At 40.3% G+C, this 21,194-nt stretch overlaps 1 long non-coding RNA gene across 3 annotated transcripts in view; it reads left to right on the top strand.

The window, feature by feature from the left end:
• The first annotated feature begins 4,739 nt into the window (after positions 1-4,739).
• The window catches only part of LOC132012149 (uncharacterized), a 248,871-nt gene continuing 232,416 nt past the window's right edge, over positions 4,740-21,194 (top strand). The window contains exon 1 of one of the 3 annotated variants that reach the window (XR_009402539.1): positions 4,740-5,040. This is a non-coding gene — a long non-coding RNA (uncharacterized LOC132012149). The remainder of the gene's footprint in view (positions 5,041-21,194) is intronic. The other 2 variants (XR_009402538.1, XR_009402540.1) reach the window with 2 other exon arrangements.

The raw sequence follows: 21,194 nt of genomic DNA, 5'->3' as shown, positions 1-21,194 counted from the left end.
TATAAATGTGTCACTAGTTGTTATGTTTCATGTGATTTTTTAACTTTAATATTATTGTGTATAATAATTAAATATACTATGATATATCATTTATAGGATATTTTAAATATAAATTTTAGGGGTTAATACTTATTTCAACACTACTTCACATTTAAAAGATTTTTTTTTTTTTTGGCTTTGGCCAAATAATTTTTTAAAAAATCATTCAAGGAATACTGTGTGTTTTTGTGAATAATCTCCCTCACAAGAAAGGAACTTTTACAGTAGAAGGCAGTATTTATGCCAATGCCCATTATGCATTCTCTTCCCCAACACCCACCACAAAGAAAAAGTCATTAATGATGTAGGTTGCTTAAAATAATGCTTCAAACTTAAATGTAGTCTATTATTTTGCTGGTACCTTTAATGTCTGCTTCTTGAGATGTATTCTTCATACTTTTCTTCATGGGCTATTAGGTTTTGAAATACATGAATGTGAACAGCGAGATATATTGTTAGACCCTATTTAGCAGGAGCTGAATATGCTGCAAATGGCTGGTTTCTCTGTGTAGCTGTGGATTTTGGTTTAGGCAGAAAGCCATCCTGATTCATATTTCCACTGCATTGTATTCTTGGTACTATCAAGTGATTAGAACAACTGACAAGTTATTAAAAAGTTATATTGTGTCAACAAAAATGCCTAAGTACAAGCAATCATATTTGAGAAATGAAGAGAAATGAGTTGTGATATGTGTGTGTGTACATTTACAGAGTAAGCATATAAATATACAAGCACCATTTATATGGGGGTTAAGTAATTTTCAAACATTTCAGATCCTTTGTTTTCTTCTTCAAAAGCTACCCCCAACTGCTTTAAGCATTTGCAGCTGATGATTTTGATTTTTTAAAGTCAAGCATTCAAGTTAACCTTTAAGAAGCAAACCACCTCCAAAAGAAAGATGTAACCTTTCAATTGGCCCATATGCTTATCATTTTTTTTTTTTTTTTTTTTTTTGCTTTAGCTGACAATGAAAATAGCACTAACCTTCTTTGGTGATGGGCCTGGCATTTAGATGTTTTTATTTGTTGATTGTGAAGTTTTCTCAGAACTTTTAAAGGACTGCAACAGAACTACACTCCCAAGCTCTGAACCTTCCAGACATCTCCTTTTTGGGGCCAAGATACAATAAGTGTGTTGGACTCCTGGTGAATAAGTGCTGGTATAGTTAGTACCAAAAACATACCTCTTTCCAGGAAGCAGCTTGGAGAAGGCTATGGTCCTTAAAGAGCAGCATCAGTTTAAGATGGCTTGGGGAGTTATTGGCAAACTCCAAAGGAAGACATTGAACTTGTGGTGCTTTTGATTACTTGTAAACTATATATGAAACCATCAGATTTCAGACATTCCCAACTCACATTTCTTTCCTTTTTTTTTTTTTTTTCAACGTGAAATAATAATTACAAATTTATCTCCTCCTCTCTAGGTGCAGAGTTCTCGCTTCTTCCTAGTATCAAGTTTAGTTCTTAGAACGTGTGTGTTCATATTAGGAAAAAAAAAAATGTTTCCATGAAGATGGTCACAGTTGATATCACTCTCTGGTTTTAGAATTCTTGAAAATAGAGTGGCAATGAAAAGATGTATCCCATCTATGCCAGTTAATCACTAAAGGTTCATATTGCACATGGTACTCTCAACTTTTTACAACTTTTTACATCACCATCAGTAATATGTACTCATTCAAACTGGTTAGATATAGAAAGTAATATTTTATAAGGGTAACTATACAGCAATCTATTTTTTTCTCAAGTGATAATCACTAGTTTGGGAAAAAAAAGAAACATGTTAATAACTTTCTATATGTCACATTTGAGTCTTTTCTTCAAAGTTTATTGCAAATATAATGGTGCAATATACACAGAGAATGGGCAATATCCTCCATTAATTTATGCAAGACTGGTTGCTCCAGAGTCTCTCCCTGAGCAAGAGGAAACAAGATCAAGCCAAACCAGGAACTATTTTTACCATGCAAGCCGAATTCTGGCATTAGTTCCTATGGTTTATTTCCACTTTAGAGCAAGGAGCTAGAACAGTATGAAGTTTCTAATTGATGCTATACTCGAGGTGGATTTTTCAAGAATAAAAAGTAGGATTTAGCTATCTAGTATGGAAATGACATTATTTGGCTGTGAAAATGCTAAAGACATACGACTGCTGTCATCTGTCCACAATATTTTGGGTGCCTGTGATGGTTGCAAGGAATCTCTAGTATATGCAGGGAAATTCACTGGTTGTGAAACTTAGTGATATTTTCACCTACACAAGAATCAACTATTAAACGTGGATATAAGCATGGAATTCATATCTTAAAAAAAAAAAAAAAACCAACAATACCACCACCCACCAGACGTTCGAAGGCTAGATACCTTAGTAAATCTATTCTTTGTGTGACAATTCCCATTAAGCTACAGAAAACATACAGACGTAAAGAGGGCGAGAGAAGCTCACATCCTGATTCCTTTTAAAAAATTTTCTATCCTGGAAACGCCTCGCTTCTCGCAAAGAAAACTGAGTTGTGGAGGAAGGTAAAACCAAGAGAAAGAATAGAAGTGGACGAGTCTCTGAGTCAAGGGAGATTTTTGTCATGGAGAATTTCCTGAAAATATAAAAACACGCTTTTGGGTGGATGTGTGTGTCGGGATGGGGGGAGCGAAACAGCAAGACTTCGCCAAAGCACCTCCACAGAGGGCCGGACGGTCCGCGTCCGCGGGGCCCTTTGCGCCACCCTGCAGCCCCGCGGGGCGCTTTCCAAGTCGCTGCCGCGGGCCGGGGCTGCGGCTGGGAGAGCTGTACGCATGCGCGGCTCTGGGCCCGCGGTTCCACGTGCTGATGAATATGCAGGAGGCGCCTTTGCCCACGCGGGCTGCGGAGGGAACCTCTCAGAGGCTCGGGCCTGTGAAAGGAGCTGGCCGGGCTGCCAAAATAGTGCGGTGAGGAAGCTGCACGTGTTTGTTTTCAAACCGCGTTGGTTTAAGTGAGTTCACAAAGCCAGGCAGACTTCCGTAGGCTGGAGCCTACGCTCGTTGTTATCCGAACCGCAAGCTGAGCTGGCCAGGCAGAGTCTCCCTTATCCCAAGCGTCGTGCCCTGCGATGTGCGCAACCCCAAGCCAAGAGACAAGCACACTGAGAATTCTCCCTCTGCCTGTCCTCTCCTTAGCCGGAAGCTGCACCCCGGCCCTTCTTCTCCCTTAGTTCCAAGGAGAATACGTACCTTCCACTCATCTGGTACCTAAACAGAGCCCAAGTCTGAGATGAGGGGAGGGGGGAAAGGGCAGTAGGGGTTTTCTTAGCGCCCACCCTCTTTGCCCAGCTATAGGCCTGAATGTCCCCTTATCTGTCTCTCTCCCCTTTTCCTTTCTTTCTCCTAGCTGCTCTTCCTCTCTCTGTGTCCCAGCCACCACTTACCCATTTAGGGGGCTAGCAGCAGCTTGGTCTAAGGTTTTCATCGACCCTTCCCAAATGATGTTCGTCACCTCTCTAGTTGATGTACTTTTGTTAAGCTCAAACGTGCTTAGCTGATGACTGGTAGAGGAACTGCCCTGACTGAGAGACCTGGAAAGTGTGGGCTTTGGAGAGAGAAATCAGGAGTTTCAGGCACTGGTGACATTCTTGGGGTTCTGCACGTTGCATGATATTTTGTGGCCATTGTATTGACAGTTCCAGAGTCAGTACAGAACCTGTCCGGTGGAGTGACCAACTTGTAAACAAAGGGAAGGAGTGGTGGAGGATTCCTGGATTATTCTATTTTGAGATCAGCCTCTATAGAGTTCTGTCTTTGGGTGTTTTAGTCGAAATCCTAGGTCCCCTGTCATCAGATAATGGCTGCCACAGGTTCCAATCCTCCTCTGGATTTTACTTGTAAATGAATGGGTGGACCCATTCCATGATACCCATCCCTCTGGCTTCCCCCACTGCCAACAGAAGAGACCTTGTGTCACTGCACTGTAACCCAGGGCCAGCTTCACCCTTCCAGTTCTTGGGTGTGTGTGTGTGTCATAGCATCATTTAATCTGACAGCCACCACTCACTAAGTCTTCAGCTTAAGAGCGCGGCCCAGTAGTTTTGGAAATGTTCCTTCCAGAACAAGGCCTTTCCTCTTTCCCAGACTCTAGGTCTCAGAGCTTGATAATACGAAGATGGCATGAGAAAAGCCACAGGGACCTGGACCCACAGAGACCTGGCAGAAGCCTGTCACCCGCACACCCGGGGATTTGGCCTAACGGGTTGGAGCAGGAGGGTTCTCTTGTCTGAGTTCCCCAGAGGCCCGAGAGCCCTGCGTCTATTTCCTACGGCAGAAATCGCTTGATCGAACTCTCCCCGCCACAAGACCCACCTCACAGGGAACCCTTCGCGATTTGGGTCCTTTTGTGTTCGAACGCGATATTGCGTGTTGGAGCGGGGGCGCGATCTAGAGTCCACGGACTCCATGCTTACGATGAAGACCCGTGTCGGGCTCACTGTGAGCGGAAAGCTCAAACCCAGCGTGGGTTCTTGCGTTCCTCCCCAAAAGGCCAGGGCCCAAAGAACCCTTTTCATTTGGCGAGGGGCTTGACGGAAGGGAGGGGCGGGGGCGGGAGCGGGCCGGGGTCTGCTAGCCAGCGGCCGGGCGCGACGGACTTGCCCGGCTGCTCAGCTTGGCCGCCAGCATCCTTGCTGGCGACATGGTTGCTCTCTCCCGGGCCAGAGAGTGGGGACGCCTCTCCCCCCCACCCCAACCACCCCCACGGCGCCCCCGGGTCGGCGCCAGAGCCCCGGAGGCCCGGAGGCTCTGGCCTGTTGGAGGCGAGGCGGGCTCTGTGGCCTCCTCCGGTCAGTCCGAGTTTAGTCTGCGGAAGCGACGGCGGGGGAGCGGGCCGGGGCCAAGATGGACCCCAAACCAGACAGGCGCTTTCCTTCCCCCACTCGCGCCTTAGTCCCTGCCCATATTGCCCGTCTTCGGTAGGACTATCTGCCCGGCTTCTGTCTGCTGCCAACCTTTCCCGAAATCTAGACCCCAGACTTGGTAAGTCGCGTTCTTCCCCCACCCCGCCCCTCCACCTTCCTAGCTGACTGGGCCCGCGACTTCGTGCACGCGCGTGGCCCGAGGCGCGCGCTGAGAAGTTGGGCTGATTTGGAGCAGCCGCGCCAATCCAGCCTCTGCGGCTGATGTGTATGAACGCCGGGGACCCCAAGGTAGTCAGACATATCGCGGGGCTCCCTAGTGAGGCGGGAGCGAAAAGGATCCTTGCTCTCTTGCATCCTCTTTGTCCCTGTGGACACCAAAATCTACCTTTTTAAGCTGGAGTTTTCTGCTGGTCTCTAAAGAGAGAGAGAGAGAGAGAGAGAGAGAGAGTGTGTGTGTATTGGGCTAGTAGCAGGGGAGCAGAACCGTCCCTTCCCCAAAGCAGTTTCTAATCCCTAAGGTCGCCAACAAAGTTTACTCATGGTTTTCATTTGAATGCTGTGAAGTCTTCGTCGTCGTCGTCGTTGTTCTTACTATTTTAAGTGAAGATTTCTCAGCCACGCTTCTCAAATATACGTGCCTCTTGAGGACATTTCGACAATTACCTTGTCCACTAACTGCACTCCCTTTCCTCTGGCGGGGGTGGGGGGAAATAAACTTAAATTTTCAGTAGTTGCCCTAGGACACGTCGTTTACATGTCACTAATGTGAAGAAAGAAGGAGAGAAAGAAAAACAGCCTTGGTATTTCTTGTTGGAACTCCGTGTGCTCTATTATTGAAATGTGAAAGATGGATTTTTGGGGGGAGGGGTAGGCAGGGCTCTGGAAGAGTGCTTTTGAACCGCGCTGCCCTGTTGCACGGGGCTGACCTTTGGCTGACACGGCCACGGAGCGGGCCGTTCGTTAACGAGGATTTGATACATTAGACATTCGAGCTGGGCGTGTAAACCCACACTCTGAATCCAGATTTTGCTCAAATTAGTGTATGAGGAAATGATCTTTTTAAGTCCCGAGGCTTAACCAAATGTCACGAGGGCCAATCGCTGCCTGAAAAGGGTAGTGAAGGACACCCCGTAAAAGACACATTCCTATCTCCTTAAAAAACAAACAACATAAAACCAAAAAGCCTTCTTTGAATAATTCCTTGAAATTTTCCAAGTCGCCACTTTGAGGGAATGCTTATAAGGTTAATCATTCATTCTAATGAATTCTGTTGTGTTAAATCCTAACATCAAGCAAGGCTGTGAAGGCAGCGGCACAGTTATGACAAAAATTCTTCTTTGAGATTCATATATTTTGAGTTAATGTTTTACTCAATAGAGTTAGTAAGAGTGTCAGAATTTATATATGCCAGGCAGTGGGGGCACATACAGAGGAGAATCGCGGATTTTAAAGCTATTTCAAAGTTGATGCGTTCTTCAACTTGATTTGGTTCGATTTGTCTCCGGACTTTGGAGCCCAGAAAGCAAAGGCAAGCTGGCGGCTAGGGCCCTGGCCTGGAGCGCTGCGGCTGAACCTGCAGCTCGCTGGCCACACGGTTGGGGCTGGAGTCGGGGACTTTGACTTGGAAGGCGTCGCGGATCCCGCGGTATTAATCGACTGACCCAGGGAGGTGTCATTTTATTTAAGTCGACATTAAAGGTCTAACTTAAAAAGGCACAGACAGAAAATGCTTTCTTTTCTTTCCCCCAATAGCAGAGCCCGCTAAAAGTGGTGGTGGTGGGGGGAGGATTCGCTCTTATCTAAGTTCCCAGCCACTCTGAGAGTGCAGGGGAGGACGAAGCGAAATGGTGTTCTGCTCTGTGCCTCTCGACCCTCTACCAGCTGACTTCCTTACGGTGCTGTCCTGTGCAGAGTACCGCAGAAGCAAAGGAAGTTTTCTGCACCTGAGTGCTGGTTTCCGCCTCTGGGTTTTGCTGGGTTTGCACAGGGGCGGTTCCTGTGACTCGAATTTATTCCAGGCGAAAATGTACACGAAACAGTTTTTGGCCTCGTGTCTTTGCTCAGGGAGTCTGTATCTCCATTCCCCTGTGTCCACTGAGTGTAGATGAAAATATGGGAAATTAAATGAGAAAGACACTATAATAATAATAAAAAAGATAGTGTAAAAATAAGGAAACTAGTGGGGAGAAGTCATTCTCCAAAAGCCTACATAGAAGAAATCCAGACAGGGCCTACAGGATTTGCTCCAGAATGAGTTCTGTAGATAGCGTCCCAGGCACAGGCCGATGGCTCGCTAAACGCTGGTTCCCAACCCTTAGGACAAGGACAACTGCGCGGGCTGAACACTTTTTGAGAAGACAGACGTCCTGGCCTCCTTTGGAAAAACCACACCTTCCCAAAATCTTGAGAACTTCTCAGGCTTGGAAGGGTTGTAAAAGCTGTTCTAAGAGTTAAGAAGAGAGTGGAGAAAGAAGGGAAAGGCTGTCAGAGAAAGGAGAAAGGAAAGATTGTGGCTAGTGAACTGCGACATCGATCGAGTTCATTTTCCCCCAGAGGCGGGTCACAGCACCCTCCTCCCCCAGGCTGCGATCACCAGCTACTGATGTAAGGGCGAGAAACTGCCCAGGATCACCAACTTCCAAGTTGTGTCAAGCTGAGATGGAAGCGGTGGGTGTGTTTCATTTTAAGGTCCACTTTTGGGTGTCGGTGGAAACAGTGTAGCGCTGATTTATGATCTTGAAAGAGTGAAGGAAGCGATCGCGGCTTACAGACTTACTCTTAGTTTCTTTGGCAACCTTCTCTACAGCCCCCGCACTCGTCTAACCCCTAACAAGTCTGGGGTACCCGCGAGTGCTCCCCGGAGCCACGAACACTGAGGTTCTAACTGCGACGTGACTTTCTGGCTGGGGTGAAGGAAGCCCCTTTCCATCTTTCTGGGGTTACATCGAGCCCTGCATCGGGCTCCCTCCCCAAAGTCCCCCAACGGCCTTGGTCCACCCGGGGACCGGACCGCAGGCCGCGCTGCCGCAGATGTCGGGGGCTCCCGGTCGCCCGAACTCAAGCCCTGGCCACAAGGTGCCCCGCGCGGGCATCATTAATTATTAGACGATAAGTGTTGCAAAGAAAGCTCAAGCTATTATTATTCAAGTGGGAGCTGGCTATATAATATATAATATATATACGATATGTATTATATATATATATATAACATATATATATATATAACATATATTTGACATAATAAGCTTTTCGGTTTCTCAAAGCATAGTTATTAACTTCACACCCTCCTGCGTTCCCATCTGCCCCCTGGATCCACCCTTTTGTAGATTTGAGCTCCTCACTTTGTAACTGGTTTGGGGATTCTTGGCGGAAGCGTCAATACTTGGGCGTGTGAGAACTGCATGCTCCAACTTCCCTGTAGATAGATTCAAGCTTGAGGAGCTTAATCATCTCTATCAACCAAGGGTGTGCATGTGTGTGGGTTGGGGCGGGGGAGCGTTGCTTCTTAAAGCTGGATCTAGGATGTTCACATCATCCTTTCTGTTTGGTCAGATTCTTAGTCTGAGATCTGATACTATCGTTGTTGTTGAGTAAAAAAGGAGGGGAAAAAACTCCACCTACACCAATAGGGCCAAGATAAATGAATGGTGTAATTCGGTATCAGGAACAAAACCTTTCATTTGTAACATCAAACGCAGCTTTTCTTTTTTTCTTTTTTCTTTTTTTTTAAAGGAATTATACATATAATATCTGACTTAAAATAGAATTTTAAGCAGTACTAACTTCTACAAAATAACATCAGTTCTTGGTTCTAGCTCTAATACATTTTCAAAATCCTTTCCCTGAGGATTACTGCCGAATAAACATAGGGCACAGCAGGGTCATTGTGGTGCGAATTCTCTCTTGGGCTCTTCTCCACAAAAGGAAAAAAAAAATCATGCCTTATATGACAGAATTCCACAGGTGATTGAGGTGATTTTCTGGAAAAAGAACAAAGTGATATTAGAATTAAACTAAAAACACATTCAAATTAAGATAATTTTTATGTAAGTAGGAACAATAATCCACAAATTTAAACTTCTTGAATAGTGTCTTATTTGGCATAAATAACTTTTTTGAAATTCCCTTGTCGAATTAGTTGTTTGAGAGATCCTGCATATAAAAATGAAGCTCCCATGTATCGCAGCGTAAAACTAGTAAGTAGCACCTTTCAAAAATATAAAATTATCTTCATACACATAAATATAAAATGTATTTGTCAGTATCCACAGGGCCAGTATGAAAAGTCTTTCTAGTTCTATCTATAGGAGGTAGAAATATCTTGAAAAGCACTTTGAAAGGCAGGTAATTTGCTTAGTGTTTTACAGACAGAAAAACAACTGACTGAACTTTAATTTTTCCTTTGGAAGTTTTAGAGTCCTGCAGGCAGCTTTTGATTCAGAACTGTGATGATGACCTTTTATTCTTAGATTAGTAATTTATTTTTAAACAATCATTTTATGGTAAACATTTAACAAATATGTACAGATTCCTCTGAAGTGTGCAATAATTATTTTGTAAAATATGAGTAAAAATGGAGCACATTCTTATAAAACTTATAAATATATTTGCAGTATTGAAATCTTTATGAAGGACAGTTTAAAAAAGTTTAAATGGTCACATTAATAAATGTACAAAATTCCATAAGCATGGGTCAATAAAAATTCCCAAGAATTGTGTGTGTTAAATATATTAGAAAAGAGATGCTTGTGCACAAAAAGAAAAATCAAAAGAGATATCACTTGGGGAAATGAAAACAAACAAAGGTCCAGGGTCAAACATTTTTTTTTCTTTAATAATTAGTACCTGTTTTTATGGCTTATTATACCTGAATTTTTATTTAAAATTCCAAAAATGTGTGTGAGATGGGAAAAAAAAATATCTGGAGTCAAGGACAACATTTAACTGGTATTCAACAACTTCGGTGCTGTTTCTGTTTTCCGTCCTACTACTTTAATATACTATAAATCTTTCCAGAAAGCTCTGCTATTTTTGGTACAGCAGGCTGAAATTTATGAGCCTGAGACTATGTATATAACACCCTGGTTGAGAAAAACCCTAGGATATTCATTAGATTAAAAAAAGTCAGCTAGTATTATTATAGTTCCTGAATCAATAAATATTTACAGATTTAAGGCAATAAATTGAATGGAAGGACCACATTTAAAGGTTATTGTGTGTGTGTATCTTCAAATAAGTGGTTTGTACAATTTTTATACTGCTCCAATCATGATTTCACTTGCTGACCTCGTAAAGTCAGTTAATATTCTTGGCTCTTACTTAGCTTTTTCACTTGTGAAATCAGTGCCCTAGACAAGATACTCACTACATTTTTATATAGTCCTCAAAGTAGTGATTTTACTTAGTCTTGTTTATGTATTAAAGAAAGAAAAACTTTGAACTGTAGAATTTTATTTGTGAAAAAAATGAAATCAGGGAAATCTTCTTAACTGATTTGGATATAAATGAAATAAACTAGCAACTCCTAATTGTAAAACCTCATTGTTAAGGTTTTCTTTTCTAAGAGTCCCGTTTCAGATATACACATTCTATTAAACTAGGAACAATACATGGAACTTATCTTTTTCTCTTTCTTAGTTTGGCAAGGAAATGAAATACATTTCTAGTGTTTTGTTTATGTGACTTACAAAGAATATTTTCATAAACCAGGGGCAGAGGGTGCTTAGGAGATGGAAACACTATTAAATTTAATTGTTTAAGGATCTGGATTTGGGAAGTTTAAGCTAAGTTCTGATCATATGCAAATCATGTAAAATATGCTTCCTATATGTATTAATGAACTGAAAGCTATACAAATCCCACAGTCCAAAGTAACAAGAATAAGAAGAAAACACAATGCTCCTTCACACTCTCCTCGCTAGATCAGTGTGAAGAGCTAAATACACGGTGTATACTATCCAATCCACAGGTTCTGCAGCTGTTGCTTGTTACTTACCTATCAGTTAACTGCACTTGACTAGGCCAATTGATTGATTAACTAATTAACCCGGCAAACATTAAAGATAAGTATAGTTCTTGTTATGGAAACTATGGCATTTCAAAAATCAATTTCAAATGCTTTCTTCCCTCCAGGAATATAATAGGAGAGACATATACAGTTAGTCAAAATATAAAGTAAAATGTGGTATTTGTTGTAAGAGAGGCATAAACAAAATCGATTAGGAAATGTTTAAGTTTTTGATTCTCTTAAGAAGATATTGGGTGTGGTGCATCAACAATGAATTTTGGAATACTGAAAAAAATTTAAAAAAGAAGATATTGGGTGTCACTTGCTGATTTAGAAAATCAGAACAAAATATCATGTCATGGATTTTTCTTCTCCTTCCTTTATGCCCTCTTTTGCTCCTTTGCTTTTCCTCCCCTTTACCTCCCCCTCTCTTCTTCTTCTATCGCTTGCTCTGGAACCTAAGGTCATATGAAATTTTCAAAAGACCTTTCTCAGGATGGTGGTAGTGGTGTTGTGAGCTCAATGCCTGAATCCTTGCCAGGCCTTTGTCTTTTGGGGGGAAGTTTTGTCCAAGTGCCCATCTGTAGTCAGCTAGCCTGGGCTCCCTTGATGGGCTTAAACTCTGTGAATGCTGGGCTCTGGGGCTGGGCAGAGCTTTTCAGCAACCAGGGTGTCCATTTTAATGATTGAAGTGGGTCAGACCAAGCAGAGACCAAGTTCTGACAACTCCAGGCAAATACCTCAGAAGAGGACATGGATTGGTCACCACGATATTTTCCCCATTGCGGAATTGTACAGTGTTTCTCTCTTTCTATTATTTGTTTAATCTAAGTAAAGATTCCGTTGTCACTAACAAATAAATCTTTTTCTTATTTTTATTATGATTCTTTTAAAATTTTTATTCAGTTTTAAAAAATTTTTACTATAGATGTATCAGCATATGACTAATTTTTCATGAATTTCAATTTGTTCTGAAATATTAAGCCATGTATTTTCTCTTTCCCTAAGACTGACATGATTTTCTGGCAGTATTTTCCAAGGAAATTTCATGTCCACTTTATAAGATTTCATAGTCACCCTACAAAACCGAGGAATAATTCATGTTTTCTGAAAAGTGTTGCATTCAGCTTCTTTAGAAACTAAGTAGGACTAACTGGTAACTAATCAAAGAATTAGAAATAACTGGTCAGCTTATATATTATTCAGATTCATGTTTTCTTGTTTTGTTTTGTTTTGTTTTATCTTTGGTTGCTGCTCTTTGGGTCAGTTGCAAAGTGGTGCAACCCAGATCAGTATGATTTGTACTTGCTAGCTGTTTGGGTGAGTCGTTTCAGGCAAGAGGGGTTGCAAAGTACGTTTGAGGACTTGGTTTTGTCGTTTTCATGTGTTTTTTATCCTTTTCATTAAACGTTTTATTTTGAACAATTTCAAACATATACAAAATAGAGAGAATAATGTAATAAATCTCTATCACCCAACCTGAGCATTTATCAACTCACAGTCAATGTAGTTTGTACTTCCATCCATCATTCTTCCCCAGGATTATTTTGAAGCACATACTAGACATCGTATTATTTAATATGTAAATATTTGTTACTTAACTAAAGTGTAGTTAATGTTTGCTATGAAGTGGAGGGGCAACTAGTATGTTTTTCTGAAACACTGAACTTTGAGTTTGAGCTTTAGGTTGCTATTCTTGATCCTCTTAGCAGTTTTGCTTCCAGAGCTTTTATTAGCCACTGGAATCAAGGAGCTCTATAGTGATCAAGAGGAAAAGAATAATTCGGTTGATTATCATCATAATCAATGAAGATGAAAGCCTGAAGTGGGAAATCTCACAATTTCCAGAGTCTAGTACTGATAATGGAGTGAGAATAATTCACTCAAAAGTTTCTGATTTGGGGAAAATGTGATGACTAGGAATTCCTTTTAATGAGAAATCATATGAACTTGTACTGGTATGGAAAAACACTGTACTTGAAAAACTATCACTTAAATGCATTGGATTTCAGCTTTATACCACCCAAGGCCAGACCTCAATTATCAATATAGTAATAAATATGAATTTATGCACTGTGATTTAAATGTATGTTTCCTTATCTCATTAAGTTATATGAAACTATGTGTTGTGGTTGATTTTTCAAAAGAGAGAACTGATCTTTTAGAGCTTTATGCTAAACTATTTATGGATGAAATGATGTGATGTCTGGGAATTGCTTCAGATAACCTTGGATAAGGGGTGGGTATGAGTGAGTGTAAGAACTAAGACTTTTAGGGGCGCCTGGGTGGCTCAGTGGGTTAAAGCCTCTGCTTTCGGCTCAGGTCATGATCTCGGGGTCCTGGGATCAAGCCCCACATCGGGCTCTCTGCTCAGCGGGGAGCCTGCTTCCCTTCCTCTCTCTCTGCCTGCCTCTCTGCCTACTTGTGATCTCTGTCTGTCAAATAAATAAATAGAATCTTAAAAAAAAAAAAGGTACTGGTTGCTAAAAAAAAAAAAAGAACTAAGACTTTTATTGCAGGGTGATGGGTACTTGGGATCATGATAATATTCTCTCTACTTCTGCATATAATTAATTTTTTTCTTAATAAACTAGCAGAAAAAAAAAGATAAAAGGTCAGGAAGAGCTCCACTAAAGTGTCTGTCCTATCTATCTATCATCTATCTTTCTGCAGAGAAGTCAAAAGGCTTTCATTAAGAATTGTTTGGACTTTAAAATTAAAAAGGTAAAATTTTACTCCTTTTATCCTGGACTAACCAAGTGTGTACTTGGAAAAGCCAATGAACTTCTTTCAATGTTAGTTTTTACATATATAATAATTCTCCTCCTGATTTAAATAAATGCTAATATTTTTCCATATATTCCTACATATTAGATATCAGTTCATAACAGCTTGCCTGCAAAAATGTAGCTTAATAATTTAAACTTGCAGTTACTCAAATGTTTGTCACCTAAATATTCCAATATCAATGAAAAGATCTGTTTGTTAATTTCTACTTGTGGTTGTTTTATGCGTTGATTATGGTAGAACCTCTCTTATCATGTGGGGAAAATAATGATAGCTATAGTTTTAAAATGAAATTCTTGTGATAGCATAATGCTGTGCCATCTAGTTTTCTGGTGAGAAATATAGACTCTTGAAGTTTAGGGTTAACTTCTGCCTCATTCTTTCTCCTTCCATAACACACCTGTCCTTCCCACTTGATTTCTAGGCCATTTCTGATGGAAATGGAAAACACAGCATCTTCATAATGTAACTCATGGAACTTGGAATTGAATTATGATTTTCAGATTTCAGTTTTTATAGTGGGCCTCTAGTTTTAGCTTATGTTGCCCTTCTCCATTTTCTAACCAGATCTAGAATATTAGGGACAAGAATAACTAAACCCTTCAAAGTGCAAAATTATCTTCCTCTCAACCTGTCCTGCCCGAAGATTGGCATCCTGTCATAGTTTTCTTCCACGTTCTGACTATGCTAGATTTTCCTGCTTAGGACCCAAATCCCCCCAGAATACAAACCAGTCTAGGTAGTACCATGAAACTAGGTCATTAGAAGCATTCTAGTTCTTTCCTCCCTGGGGTAGATCCCGGTGCATGCATCTCCAGCAGCAGTGGTTCTTATGAGAACATTCAGAAATGATGGCTTTTCTTATCACTCTGTTATGCCTGTTATAACAGACTTTTGATACTAAGCCAAGCTGTGGAAGCCATTCATTGAAATGACTAGCCATCCCCAGCCCCCAGTCCAGCCTTTGCAGTCAGGGAAGTTATCTCTGGACCAGTTCAGGGAAGTTCTCTCTGGACCAGTGTTTCTCAGAAGACTTGGGCCTGAATAATTTTTTTTTAAAGATTTTATTTATTTATTTGACAGAGATCACAAGTAGGCAGATAAGCAGACAGATAGAGGGGGGAAGAAGGCTCCCTGCTAAGCAGAGAGCCCAACACGGGACTCGATTCTAGGACCCTGGTATCATGACCCCAGCTGAAGGCAGAGGCTTTAAACCGCTGAGCCACCCAGGACATCCTCCCCCCCCCCCCCCTTTTTTTTTTAAGATTTCATTTACTTGTTTATTTGATAGAGAGAAAGAGGTCATAAGTAGGCAGAGAGGACAGGCAGAGAGAGAGGGGGAAGCAGGCTCCCGGCTGAGCAGAGAGCCCAATGCCAGGCTCAATTCCAGGACCCTGAGATCATGACCTGAGCCAAAGGCAAAGTCTTAACCCACTGAGCCACCCAGGTGCTCTGGGTCAGAATAATTTTTGAAGACTGTATTTATTTATTTGACAGAGAGACTGTGTAAGAGAGAACACAAAGAGGGTGAGGGCAGAGGGAGACACCGACTCCCTGCTGAGCAGGGTTCTGATGCTGGTCTCGATCCCAGGACTCCGGGATCATGACCTGAGACACAGGCAAACACTTAACTGACTGAGCCACCCAGGTGCTCTTTGGGTCAGAATATTGGAGGGGGAGTATTTATACAAATTCATATTCCTGTACTTCACTTCATGTCTAAGGAATGAGAATATATGGGTTAGGGTGTTGATTGGGAATCTACATTTTAACAAAGTAAAGTTTAAAAGTCATTGACTAAAGCCTTAGATTGTGCCCTTGGATTTGACTTTTTCTCTGGGCCCAAAGTTGTTTCCTTTCTCCTGCTTCTGTTGCTATGATTTTAAACTTCATGGTGTGTGTGATTTCTAGAGTCTGGACTTTCATAGAGATTCCAAAAACAAAAGGCAAACAGCAACAACCTTGGACAGAGTCTTAGCAAACAAGGCTGGTGGTCTCAAACATACTGCTTGTTACTGCCATTACCCTTACTATAATAGCTGTCTTCTTCTTGATCTAGCATTAGAGTAAGAATATGTACATGATATTAATAATGATAATATGCATGAAAATGCCTTTTAAAAAGTTAAAAAGCACCTTATAAATGCAATGTATTATTCAACAAACACTCAGTTAATGAACTCATAGCCTATTTGGGGGCACTGTACAACTTGCCCCCTGAACATAGTACAAAGAAAATGAAGAACATATTTCTGCTCAGGGGAGGCCCATAATGAGGATAACATGCACACATAATGTTACAGGAAAACAATTGGAAAGCAACATATCTGATTTATATCCCAAACATACTCTTTAGTGATATAATTCTGACTGCCCTGGGAGATATAGGATAACTATGTGTTTACGTACCAACCATAGTATCTGTTGGTGTATCTCTGACTCTATATATTCATCTCTATCAAGTATCTGCTATTCATCATTCTATTTTTATCTATATTTATTGATTTTTTATTCATTTTTTAGTTTTATCTTTCTATAAAGTAAATGTGATGTAGTTAGAATGTAAACTCCATGAGGGTAAACATTTTTATCTGTTTTAGACTGGTTGTCCAAATTGTTGACTGAATGAAGTTAATTAGAAAAGATTCCCCAAAAGTGATGAGTATAAGGGAGATCTTACAGGTGCCCATCTATTGGTTGGTGATGGTTGTATAGAGGAAATACTGCAGGACATAAAATAGAACTGACTTAGTGGTGAATGTCTCCATATTTAACAGTTCCATTCTACTTACTATGGACCAATTCAGTAACAGATGACTTAGGGAGATTGTAATTGTGACTTTTCTGTCCTAGAGGAGGGATTCCTCCCCTGCTTTTAGATTTGAATCTGTTGTGAAGTGAAACTAAATTCTGTTTGTGGATATAAACATGCAAGTTTTTTGTTGTTGTTTTTTGTGTTTGTTTTTGTTTTTGTTTTTGTTTGGGGGGTTTTGTTGGGATTTTAGAATTGAACATTTTCTTCCTTTACAAACTGTGTTTGTATCCAAAATATGTTGGACAGTAGCATACATTTAACAACTCTAAATAGTTGTGGTTTAATTGTAGTGGAATCTCCTTTGCAATTTCATTTTCTAGTCTATATAAGGAAAGGTAGAAAGATTTTCTTTTTTGGAAACTAGTACGTGAGCACAGTCAAAGTTAAATAAGCTACTGATTATAAGCAACTTGCACCCAACCAGGATTCTAAATACACCTCGAAGTATAGTTTGTAAATCTTTTTTATCTAGATATTATGTAAAATTTTAATTGTTCAAAAATTATTTACGCATATAGCAATTTAATTTGTTGTCTGTTGCTTTATACTGAAGAGCAGTGGGCATGTATTTTAAATATATATTTTAAAACTGCAATTCTCAACCTTTCATTCATTCATTTAACAAATATTTGCTGAATGACTTCTGAGTCCCAGGCCCTCTTGTAAGGTCTGGAGATGCAGTGATAAATCAAAGTTCCTCATGGAGCTTACATTCCTGTGGTGGAGGTAGGCAGTGACAATTAAGATGGAAGGAATAACATACAAAGGGGAACTTCAGATAGTCGTAAATGCTATGCTTAAACTAAGCCAGTGTAGTGTGATATGGAGGTGTTGAGGGGTGGAGAAGTTAGTGTAATCAGTGGTCTTTCTGAGGAGCTTACATTTAAGCTGAGACCTAAATGATGTGAAGGAACCAGTCAGGAAGAGAACAAGAGGAAGGGGATTCTGGCTTAGGAAAGACAAAATCTAAAGGTGCTGGAGTGGGAATTCATTTGGCATGTGAGTGGGAATTCATTTGGCATGTCAGTTAAACCATTTGCTTACTCTTCTCCACAAGTCTTTGCTGAGTACCTGTTTTGTGTGGGGTGCAACATATTCTAAGGTGTTACGGAAATGGTGAGGAACAAAACAGGCATCTTGGGTTCTAGAGCCTATGGAACTAGTGAGCCCATGGAATTTTTTCAAGTGAATAAGAAAGACAAACCAAACAAACAAAAGAAACAAGTAGAAAAAGTTTCAGAAAATAATAAATGAAATAATACTAAGTGAGATGGGACAGTGTAATAGATGCTGTTTTTGGGGATGTCCTAACTCAAGGTGCCAGAAAATGCCTTTCTGAGTCAGTGACTGGTCTGTTAAGAGGCTCACACTTGTGCCACATATCTCCTTTGGATATTTCAAATTATGTGTTGGGAAAATAGTAAAACAGGCTGATGATAATGTGTGAATCTTGTCGTTCCACCTGTAAACGCACCATATTCTCTTCCACTAATGAATGCGTATGGGAATGCAAGGAACTGTAACTTCTCAAGTTTATAAAAAGGGAAAAAAGTCATAAATTTATATACTTCATTAGTAGGAGCAACTTACATGAAACTCTCCCCACCAAGGATTTGAGATATCCAGGCTAAAAACAGCTGTTTTAATTGATGGGAATGTATGGCAGAATTAAGGAGTTTTTGCTGAATAAATATTGAGAATAGCTTTAACAGTGATGAAACTTAAATAATGAGGGTATGCAAATTAATACAGATTTGAACAATCCTGCAACAAAAAGAATCAGGCTTGGTCTTAGCCTTTTTTTTTTTTTTTGGTCTTAGCCTTCTTATATATTTTATTTTATTTCTTTTTATATTTTAATTAAAAGCAGTGGGTTCACCATTGAGCACACTTTTTTATATTTTATAATTTTTCCAATGTTGGGTTATTGTCTTAGTTTATACTATAGAAAAGATATTGCTATTTAAGTCAAGATTCAAACATCACAGGGAATAGTATTCTATTTAATGTAGTTGATTTAAGAGTGTTTATTCAGCAAAGGAAATAGTCTATAAAACAAAGAGGCAACCCATGGAATGGGAGAAGATATTCACATATGATACTACAGACAAAGGGATGATATCCAAGATCTATAAAGAACTCCTCAAACTTAACACACACAAAACAGATAATCATGTCAAAAAATGGACAAAAGACATGAACAGACACTTTTCCAAAGAAGACACACAAATGGCTAACAGACACATGAAAAAATGTTCATAATCATTAGCTATCAGGGAGATTCAAATCAAAACCACATTGAGATACCACCTTACACCAGTTAGAATGGCCAAAATTAATTAAGACTAAATAACATGTGTTGGAAAGGATGTGGAGAAAGGAGAACCCTCTTACATTGTTGGTGGGAATGCAAGTTGATGCAGCCACTTTGGAAAACAGTGTGGAGATTCCTTAAGAAATTAAAAATAGAGCTACTCTATGACCCTGCAATTGCACTACTGGGTATTTACCCCAAAGATACAGATGTAGTGAAAAGAAGGACCACAAGCACCCCAATGTTCATAGTGGCAATGGCCACAGTCGCCAAACAGTGGAAAGAACCAAGATACCCTTCAATGGACGAATGGATAAAGAAGATATGGTCCATATATATAATGGAGTATTGTGCCTCTATCAAAAAGGATGAATACCCAACTTTTGTAGCAACACTGATGGGACTGGAAGAGATTATGCTGAGTGAAATAAGTCAAGCAGAGAGAGTCAAGTATCATATGGTTTCACTTACTGTGGAGCATTATGAATAACATGGAAGACATTGGGAGATGGAGAGGAGAAGTGAGTTGGGGGAAATCAGAGGGGGAGACAAACCAGGAGAGACTGTGGGCCTAAGAGACAAACTGAGGGTTTTGGAGAGGGGGGTGGGAGGTTGGGTGAGCCTGGTTGTGGGTATTATGGAGGGTACATATTGTGTGGAGCACTGGGTGTGGTGCATAAACAATGAATTCTGGAACAGTGAAAAGAAATTTTAAAAAGTGTATTTATTGATAGGAAGGAACATGGACAGGAAACAAAGTGTAGTTTCTGCATGTGGGTGGACAATAGAAAGTAGGAGGCCACATGCGTCTCTGTTTCTACATATCTGGTCCATCCCCGGTTTCTCTTTTTTTGCCTAAGCTTTCTTTCCTTAGTTACGGTTTCTTTGTCTCTCTCAAATTTCACTCTATATATGGTATTGTTTGACATTGGTCTCAAACTCCACGTGGCCTATGGTTCTAATTTTCACAGTTCTCTGACTGGCTTAGTCTTGCAATGACCAATTTCAATTTCCTATGAGAGATAATTTGATTTTCCCAGTTTAAGTATCAGATATATACACTGGTCCAATCAGCTGTAGCTGGAAGAGGGGAGTGGGAGATAGGGGCTACACAGTATGTGCTGGTGAGATGTTATAATTGACAAAAACATCAATCCCCTATTACATAAAAATAATGACTATACCACATTTAAAACCTTGACATAATACTTAAGGACAAATCATGACCCCATTTACCTTCTCCCTACTTAGTACTCTCTCTAGAGCTAAATGAGGCTTAGAGTTATACACATCTACACATATTCCATGAAAAGTATATAATATTATATAAATTCATTTCTCCATTTAACAAATATTAGTTGAAAGCACTGGAGATTTAGTATTGAATAAAATGAACAAAAATTGTTGCCTTCATGGAATTTACCTTCTAGAGGAGACAGACAGACATAAAAGTAGCTAAATAAGTGTGTTATATGGTACTTGGGAAGATCGTGAGTGTTATGCAGAAAAATGGATCCTGAAGATAATAGGAAATAAGTGGTCAGAGAACAGACCGATTTGAAGGTCACATTTGAGCCAAAATTTATAAGAGGTAATCTAGAGAAAAGATATTATAAACATAGGGAACAACAGCAGGTGATTGCATGTTCAAAGAACATGAAGTTCTTTGAGTCTGAAGCAGAATAAACAAGGGGGAGAAGAGTCGGGGAGGTCAGAGTAACTAATGGATTCTGGGAGCTGGGGAGGAGTTGGGACTACTCACTCAGGTTCTTGTTAACAAGTTTTAGTCCTTGTATTCTCTGTGAGGCAGAAGATACTGTAAGGTTTTGAGCAAAGTAACTTGATCTGTCTTATTTTGAGTGGATCATTGTGGTTTCTGAGTTGAGACTAGACTGAAGGGAGGCTGGCAGCAGTCCGATGTTAGGTTATGACTGTGATTCAGGCAAGAGATAATAGTGATTTGAACAAAAGAGTAGTAGAGAGAGTGGCAAGTAGTCAAGATTCCGGATTGATCCTGAAGGTAGAGCCAATAGAGGTTGCTTCTGGATTAGATATTGATGTGAGAGAAAAAGAAAAGTCAAGATTGACAAATTTGACTTTGAATAACTAGAAAGATGCTGGTTTCATTAACTGTGCTAAAGACTGTTAAAGGGGAAGTTTTTAGGGCATGTGTGTTGGGGTGGTGGAAATTAAGAACTCAGTTTTGGGAGTGTTAGTTTAAATATGCCTTTAGACTTTTGTATGGGGGCACCTGTGTGGCTCAGTTGATTAAGTGCCTGCCATCAGATCAGGTCAAGATTCCAGAGTCCCGGGACTGTGTCCTGAGTCAGGCTCCTTGCTCAGCAGAGA

The sequence above is a fragment of the Mustela nigripes genome, chromosome 2 (genome assembly GCF_022355385.1).
Source record: "Mustela nigripes isolate SB6536 chromosome 2, MUSNIG.SB6536, whole genome shotgun sequence".
Lineage (NCBI taxonomy): Eukaryota > Metazoa > Chordata > Mammalia > Carnivora > Mustelidae > Mustela > Mustela nigripes.
The sequence above is the reverse complement of the archived record's forward strand: the minus strand, read 5'-3'. Positions and strand labels throughout refer to the sequence as shown.